Genomic DNA, 9803 nt, shown 5'->3' on the forward strand with positions numbered 1-9803 from the left:
AACAAACATTGAGTCACCCTTTGCTACCTTTGCTTAGAACCATTTAGTGTGCCGGTTAACCACACACGCTGCACTAACGTCTTTGCAAGGGTACAAAGTGTAATTTCATGGAATTGCATCAATTCACTTTTGCCTAAAGTAACTAAGATTGGGAATTTGTAAAACATTTAGTTACTTTTGTACTTCATTATACTTATAATAGAAGATTTATGTCCTATCCTACCCGTTCGGCTAACGACCCTCCACTAGTCAAGAGTATGGTGGGTAAGAGTGGATACCCATTCAATCGCCATTTTATAGGCAATTTCCTTAAACACCCCTTATAGACCAACTTCATGAATGAGGCCTACTAACGGTAAGACTGACTTTTACTCATACATATATATAATGTTCGACTTTTAATGTTAGTATAGGGTGTATTTTACACTTTTAAAATACTAGGTGGTCTAATTTAATAAAATACACTTTTAATTTAACTAAATGTGAACCTAAACTTTATGGATTTATTAAATCTCCTTTAATTATACACCTTAATTAATTAATAAAAACCATAAGGATGTGATTTGAACTTTTCAAAACAATACTAGGGTTTTAGAATTTAACATTTCTAAATTAAACTTTTAATCAACTTTTAAATTCCATAACTTGAGGGCAAGTTTTGAAACATTTCAAAATATTAGGGTTTCAACTATTTAAATTTCAAAACAAAACCTTTAAGTTCAAATTTAAATCATATAACTTGCATGGGCACAAATGAAACTTTTTCACAGCAGAATGATCAAATAACAAATAATAGAAATTAAACAATTAATTTTTTCATTATCTATATTTGACCTAATTTCAATTTCTTGCAAGATAAGTTACCCAATTAATGCAAATAATCAATCTTTAATCATATAAGGAAGTTATTATCTAATCAATTGGTAATTATCTTTTGTTTAATCAAGGATATTCTCAAATATAAGATAAAATTCGAATATTAAAGATCCAAAACAATTAAGGCAAGTATCCTCAAGCAAAACAGCAAGAAATCCTGAAATTCCCTCTTTCTGACGCTTGAACTCGCCGAGTTCCACTATGGACTCTCCGAGTTGGAGCAACTCGCCGAGTTCATCAATCAAGGAGCCAAAAAATTAATTTTTGAAGCTTGAACAAATAACCAAGGCATCGATACAATAGAAACCAATCAAGGCTCTGATACCACTGATGGGTTTTAGCCATAAGAACATCATATGTGCTCATGCAACCCTAATACTTGGATCTACGTTTCTCTATTGTACATGCAATTCATCCAAGACTTTAAACCCTAGTTCTAGCATACAATTAATCATATTAACATGTGAAAGGGTTTTTAGATCTTACCTTGATTGTTATGTAGCAATAACAATCACAAATCCTCCTTGTAATGACTTTAGAAAGCTTAGAGTCACAATTGTCACTCCTCTAATGGTTCACAAACACCAAGAGCAAGAGGATGAACAACAAAGAGAGAGGAGGCTGCCCAAAAACGTGTAGAAACCCAAAGGAACACTTTCACCACGTTTTTGGGGCTTAAGGGTACTATATATACATGTAGGCTATTAGGGTATTCAACTAGGAAACCCTAATCTGACTGCTTAAGCCCTAAGCAGCCCATGGACCCTTTTAGAATATCCCTTGGACGATTTCTAATGGGTTTCCTCATAGAATTCGTCCAACCTATTATTCCAAGGTGATCCAAAGCCCAAATGCAATTACCTTATAATTACAGTTCAAGTCCCTTAAATTTAATTAATCTCTTTTAGCCACAAAATTAATTATCAATTAATTCTTGACTAATATTAACTAAACAAACAATAAGATTTCTCCTTTAATATATTATTCTCATAATATATCAATAAATCATAATTAATCCTTTCTCTCCATAATTCATCCTATCAAGTTGCTTTGGTGAAGGCAACCCAAAAGGACCATGCACCATCGGGTCAAGTACATACCAAAATAGTTATGGACTTAGACACTAATCCAATAGGTGGTGATGATGTTGGGTGGTGGGTGGGGGTGGCGGTGACGTGCGATGGTGGTGGATGATATTGTTTGGGTGGTGAATGGTGTCGGTTAGTGAGTTTTTTTTTTAATTTTTTGTACTTATCTATTGGTTTATATTAATATTATATGATAATTTTAATTATATATATATATATATATATATATATATATATATATATATATATATATATATAACGTGTATTTATTTTCTTATTTGCTAACACTTTTTAAAAACTTTATATATTTTTGAAATTGTCATTTGTAAATGATCAAGGCCGGAAAGTGTGGCGCGAGGAAAAGGATGAGGAAGGCTTTCCTTCTCAACTGAACACCGCACTTTGATTGAGGGATAAGTGGTGAGGGAACGAGATGAGGGGGCCTATTACCTCACTCTCTCTCGTATTTGTAACATCCAAAAATACGACCCAAAATTTTTTGTTTAATAAATACTAAAAACACCATATTAATTTCATAAAGTAAAACTCGTATGTCAATATCTCAAAATAATAGCAAAGTATTACAAGGAAACTGTATCAAGACTGTATCAACCACATCTATGAAAAGCTAAAACAACTCCCAGGACAAACTGAAGTTGTGGTGTGTGCGATGCCATCAACCCGAGCTCTTCCCTTTACATGCGGAAGTACCTGAAACCTAAACTAAAACTGTAAGCATAAAGCTTAGTGAGCTCCCCCGAACTACCACATACCACACAATAACATATAAACACATACTGGGCCTTGCCCACTGCATCGGACCGAATTCCAGAAACTGCATCGGACCGAAGTCCGGAACTAACCAGGGCCTTGCCCTCTGCACCGCACAGAATTCTGGAAGTTGCATTGGACCGAAGTCCGGAACTGACTGGGACCTTGTCCCCTGCATCAGACCGAAGTCCGGAACTAACTGCATCGGACCAAAATCCGAAATCTGACTGAGCACATCATAGCATAGCATAAACATATCAACTAGCATAAGCACATAAACTGCATACTGCATCGGGCTGGGGCCCGGAACACATAGCACATAGATCCTGTCTGAGCCACGAAGGGATCAAACGTACTAAAACTGCATCGGACCGAAGTCCGGAAACTACTACTAGCTAAACGAGTCGGCATTGTGGCCTTAGACCTGTTCCTACTAGAAGGAAACTCACCTCGTGACGCTGACTGCTGTAATCCTGAATAAGAAATCCCTGATGGCTGCTCCGGCTGCTTCCCAGCTATAACGGGAAGTAAATACTAAATCACAATAGGGATTCCTCTATGGGTAAAATGACCATTCTACCCCTACTATGGTGTGGGACACAACATGGTCCAAACCTCAATTCCTTCTAAGTCCATCTATGGCCCCACTATAGGCCCACAAATGGCCCAATTTGCTATATTGGGCGTAGAATCCTTTTATTGGGCCTTACTCAAGCCCAATACCAAATCTTTGGTCCTTAGCATCTGAATTCTGATGGGCCATAAAGGCCTAAGGGCCCTAAGCCTAAAACCCAGCCCAACACTCGAAGCCCAAACTGCTGGCGTACGCGGGGCGTACACCAAGGGACGCTAAGCGTACTGGCTGGTGGCCTGTACGCGGCGCGTACTTCCTTGTATGCCCGACATACAACCTTGTTAAGCCAACATTTCATTAAGTGCTTAATAATCTGATCCAGAAGCTACAAATCCAGATCCTAAGCTTATTCAACAACTTAAGCCATAAAGTTGCTTACTTGATGGCTTACAAGTCTCATAAAGGCTCAAACTCTCACAAATAACATTCTACTTCCATAAAACCAACTAGATCTCATGCATGGTTCCAAATAAGCCTCAAAGATTGAAACTTTACTACTATGGGGACACTTGAGCTTCAAGGATAGCAATCCTAAACTCCAAAAACGAAGTTGTAAGAGATAGGTCCCTCCTTTGGACCTAAAAATGTCCACTTCTCTTCTTCTTCTTCTTCACAAAAATAAGCTCAAAGATCAAACACACACAAGCAAGGAGCAAAGGGGACGAACTAGGGTTTCTCTAGGGTGAGTGACAACTGAGGAGGCCAAACGGGAGGCTATAATGGGGTTTAAATTCATCTCAAACCCTAAAATTAGGGTTTTTCCCCTGGCCGCGTACGCTGGGCGTACACTATGGTACGCTGCGCGTACGCCTCTCATCCACGCGTTTCATTTAAACCTTACGCCCAGCGTACAGCGGGTTATGCCCCGCGTACGGCTTATGGACCAACTACATCTTGGCCCAACAAAAGGCCCACTCTCATAATTAAATCTATTATAGTCCAAAATAAAACTTGAGAATTAAATAAACTTATACCTCGAGAAAACGATCGCTACAAATCTCCCCCACTTGAATTAGACTTCGTCCTTGAAGTCTGCTGCTACTGAATCTGAAAATAACTCCGGGTAATGTTCCAGCATCTCCTCTTTTGATTCCCACGTCCACTCTGAACCCTTCCGGTGCTGCCATTGCACCTTCACTAGCTGAATTACCTTGTTCCTCAAGGTCTTTGCCTTCCGATCCAGAATCGTGACCGACCTCTCAATATAATTCAGGCTGCTATCAACCTGAATGTCCTCTAAGGGAACAACTGGTGACTCATCCACCAAACACTTCCTCAACTGGGAAACATGGAAAGTGTTGTGGATCTGGCTAAGCTCTGCCGGAAGATCCAACCGATAAGCAACCCGGCCCACCCGGGCCAAAACCCTAAAAGGACCAATGAACCTGGGGCCCAGCTTGCCCTTCTTCGGAAATCTAATAACACCCTTCTAGGGTGACACCTTCAGGAGGACCATATTGCCCACCTGAAACTCCAAGTCTGAACGCCTCCTATCGGCGTAACTTTTCTGTCGACTCTGTGCAGTCTGCAGACTGCTATGAACCTGCTGAATCAACTTTGTCATCTTGAGCACCACTTCGGTGCTCCCAATGACTCGCTGGCCGACCTCGCCCCAACAAATCGGGGTCCTGCATTTCCTCCCATAAAGCATTTCGAAGGGAGGTCGATCAATACTCGCATGGTAACTGTTGTTATACGAAAATCCTGCTAATGGAAGATACGTATCCCAACTGCCACCGAAGTCTAGAACACATGCTCGCAGCATGTCTTCGAGAGTCTGAATCATCCTCTCGCTTTGCCCGTTCGTTTGAGAATGGAAATCGGTGCTGAAATGGAGAGGAGTACCCATCTCGTCGTGAAACCGCTTCGAGAATCTGGAGGTAAAACGGACATCTCGGTCTGACACCATTGAAACAGGCACTCCATGCCATGCCACCACCTCTATCACGTAAATATCGGCTAGCTTCTCGGTCGATATACTCTCCTGGATCGGTATGAAATGAGCACTCTTCGTCAATCGATCCACTATAACCCATATGGAATCCACCCTACGCGTGGTCCTGGGAAGCTTAGTGATGAAATCCATGGTGATATCCTCCCATTTCCACACTGGAATGTCTAGCGGCTGCATCTTGCCGTGAGGCCTCTGGTGCTCTGCCTTGACCTTCCTGCAGGTCAGGCATCTTTCTATGTATCAGGCGACATCCCGCTTCATGCAGGGCCACCAACAGTCGGGTCGAAGATCTCTATACATCTTCGTTACCCCTGGATGGATGGAAAACTGAGACTGATGAGCCTCATCCATCAACACTTGTCGTACTCCGCCCCAGTACGACACCCAAACTCTCCCATGAAGGTTCAACAATCCTCTACTATCATAGTCAAAAGAAGCTACTCGGCCCACGATCCTCTCACACTTCTGCCTATCCTCCTTGAGGCCCTCTACCTGCGCCTCCTTGATTTGCTCAAATAATGGAGTAATCACCGTCATCCTCAAACAAATGTCTCTGATCGGGGATGCTACTGCCTTGCGACTCAGGGCATCGGCCACTACGTTGGCCTTCCCTGGGTGATAAAGGATCTCACAGTCATAATCCTTCAACACATCTAGCCACCGTCTCTGTCTCATATTCAGATTCAGCTGATCCATGAGGTACCTCAAGCTCTTGTGATCCGTGAAAATGGTACACCGGACCCCATAGAGGTAATGTCTCCAAATCTTGAGAGCAAACACCACTGCTCCCAACTCCAAATCATGTGTAGGATAGTTAGCCTCGTGGGGCTTCAACTGTCTCGAGGCGTAAGCTATCACACGGCCTCGCTGCATCATCACTGCTCCCATACCTGTGATCGAGGCGTCACAGTAGACTACGAAATCCTCTACTCCCTCTGGCAGGGTAAGGATCGGTGCCTCGCACAATCTCTGCCTGAGGGTCTCAAACGCTACCTGCTGCTCAGGCCCCCAACGAAACACCACCGACTTCTTGGTCAGTCGAGTGAGTGGTACTGCTATCTTGGAGAAATCCTGAATGAACCTCCTGTAGTACCCTGCCAAACCTAGGAAGCTCCGAATCTCAGATGGAGATCTTGGGACCTCCCACTGCATCACGGCCTCTATCTTGGCCGGATCTACCAAAATACCCTTCTGGTTGACGAGGTGTCCAAGGAACTGCACCTCGTGCAACCAGAACTCACACTTGGAGAACTTCGCAAAAAGTCTCTCCCTCCTCAAAATCTCTAGCACCTCCCTCAGGTGCTCCTCATGCTGCTCTTGAGTCTTGGTATAAACCAAGATGTCATCAATGAATACTATCACCGACCAATCCAGCAACGGCCTACATACGCGGTTCATGAGGTCTATGAACGCGGCTGGGGCGTTGGTGAGCCCAAACTGCATCACCACGAACTCATAATGACCGTACCGGGTCCTGAAAGCAGTTTTCTGCACATCCTCATCCCTGGCTCTCATCTGATGATACCCGGAGCATAAATCGATCTTGGAAAACCAAGACGCTCCCTGCAGCTGATCAACCAAATCATCTATCCTTGGGAGTGGGTAACGGTTCTTCACCGTTACCTTATTCAACTCCCGATAATCAATACACATACGGTGCGACCTGTCCTTCTTCTTCACAAACAAAATCGGTGCTCCCTAGGGCGAACTACTCGGCCTGATAAAACCCTTGTCTAACAGCTCGTGCAGCTACGTAGACAACTCCAGCATCTCTAAGGGAGTCAATCGATACGGTGCCTTGGCTATCGGAGCCGCACCAGGGATTAGGTCAATCCCGAACTTGACCTTCCTCTCAGGAGGTATTCCAGGAAAATCCTCTGGAAATACGTCTGGGTAGTCTCGCACTACCTGAACATCATCAACTGTTATCTTGCCCTTCTCCCGAGCATCTGAAACATAGGCAACATAACCGATACAACCCTGCTGAAAATAGCGTCTCGCTCTCGCCGCTGAACATAGAATTGGTCCGCACTGTGGCCTCTCGCCCTGAATCACTAATTCTCCCCCACTGGGAGTGCGAACCGTCACTAACTGCAGCTCACAATCTATCACCGCCCCATTGGGGCTTAGCCAATCCATACCTACTATAACCTTATTCCCTCGCAAGGGAATAAGGACCAAGTCCACTGGAAACTGCTCATCGAATAACTGTAGGGAACACCCTTTGTGCACCCTTGCAACCCTAACGGTCCTATCAGGTGCTATCTCAACCTCAAGTGGACAATCTAGCTCCCCTAGAGCTCTGCTAAACCTCTTGCTAAGTGCAAGAGAGACGAATGATCGGGTAGCCCCTGAATTAAACAATATTGTGGCTGAGATGCCGTTCACTGAGAACGACCCTTTATAAAACATATAACCATAAGAAACAGTCAATAATAAATGCAGAGATAAACGGAAAAATACATACCCGTCACCACGTTAGTAGTCGCTCGTGCCTCCTCTCTCGTCAGCTGAAAAGCCCTACTCTTTGCCACCGGCGTCTCAGATCGGCCCTGACGCATATCTGTAATCCTCAAAGTAGTAGGAGCAGGTGCTGACACCTTTCCTGCAGCAGCTAAACTCGGAAACTAGGACTTTTTATGTCCCCTCGGATTGCAATGGAAGCAAATCAGATCTGATGCTGCAACGGCGGCAGTAGTGGCTGTACAATCTCTGCTAATATCCCCAGTCCGACCGCACTTGTAACAGCCGGCACTCCCTGCCTTGCACGCCCCATCGTGCAATCTCCCACACTTGCCACACCGAGCGTCGCTCTGCTGACTCCTAGCTCTGTGATCTGAACCCTTGGGCTTTTTGCCCGCATTCCCTGTACCTGGAGCCGCCTCCGGCTTCCTTTTACTCTCCATCTGAAGGTCAATCTCTCTCTCTCTCTCTCTCTCTCTCTCTCTCTCTCTCGCCCTAGCAATCATGTCATCCAGCGTTTTACAGCTGGACCGGCTCATGAACTGGCGGATATCACTCCTCAGCATCTCATGATAACGAGCCTTCTTCATGTCCTCATCAGCCGCGTACTGAGGAACAAGAAGAGCCCTCTCCCTAAATTTGGCGGTAATCTCCGCCACTGTCTCTGTAGTCTGGGTATGATCCTGAAACTCGCGTTCTAACTACTGCACCTCAATAACCAGTGCGAACTCGGCTCTGAATCTGGTAGTAAAGTTTGCCCAAGTCATGGCATCCAAAGCCGCGTAATTCCCAATGGCATGACCAACCTCCTCCCACCAATCCCGTGCCCTGTCCTTCGAAAGACAGGACGCCAATCTGACCTTGTCCCCCTCGGGACACCTGCTCGAGCGGAATGCGTTGGCCACGTCCGCCAACCATCTGGTACTCCCTATGGGGTCTCGCGCCCCGTGGTAGTCTAGAGCTCCACATGCCCGAAAATCCCTGAAAGTAAGCGTGCGCGGCCCCATCATGGCCGCCACCTCAGCACGAAAGGTGCCTAGCTTCTCCTCCATCAACTCAAGTATACCCTCCTTGATCGAACTAATGATCACTAGAGTCTGTTCAAGAATGATACAAGTGAATTCCGAAGTGAAGAACTCTCTGGTCTGCTCATCCAACTGTTTGGCTCCTGAGCCTGATCCCGATCCTCCTCCGGCACCTGAACTCCCGCCTGCTGGTCTAGAGCGTAAAACCACCATTCTGAAAACACATTACGATGAATGTCAGAAACACTGATATGCCTCAAGGGATCACTACTACAGACCCTCCGGTCTCATCTCGTCCTTCCTTGATTCGAGTACGGATCCTCTGCTTCCAGTAGTATGGGCCCGTACTACCTTCCACATATATCCGTACTTTCCTCAAGAACTGCCTCGACTCCACCCGACTACTACTGCTGCTGATCTCTACTACACTCATCCTAGGCTTGCCCTAGGGAAATATCTGACCCACTCTCCGCCATCAGCTGCATAAGAAGTCCCTGCTTCCTTCCCCTAGCTAGCTCGCGAATACTATTACACATTACTCCGACCAGATAATTCTTCGAATGAGAGATCCTACTATACAACGGTTGGACTCAGACAAGAGCTGCGAAATAGAGCTAGACTTAACCTTCTGAAATTATTTAGTCCTTACAATATGCAACGTATCATATTCGTTTACTACTTAGTGAAAGATAACTAAGACTCCTAAAAGTACAAAGCAAGCAACATTCGAGCATCGAGTACACATAATCAAACATCTACTACTCTAGCTATCATACTGACTAATCTATACTAGTATACAATGTGAAGCTCATACTACTAGGCATAACCTAAACAGGCTATCCTACTATTGTCTACTGAATACTAGCATGCAATTCTCATAAAGCTGAGAAACATATAACAGGGACATAAGGCATCCTCCTAAATCCTTAGTCCTATTCTAGCATGTTGTTCTACTGAAACTGAAACTGATACTCATAACATAAACTTGTATG

This window comes from Lactuca sativa, chromosome 5, assembly GCF_002870075.4.
Source record: "Lactuca sativa cultivar Salinas chromosome 5, Lsat_Salinas_v11, whole genome shotgun sequence".
Classification (NCBI taxonomy): Eukaryota; Viridiplantae; Streptophyta; class Magnoliopsida; order Asterales; family Asteraceae; genus Lactuca; species Lactuca sativa.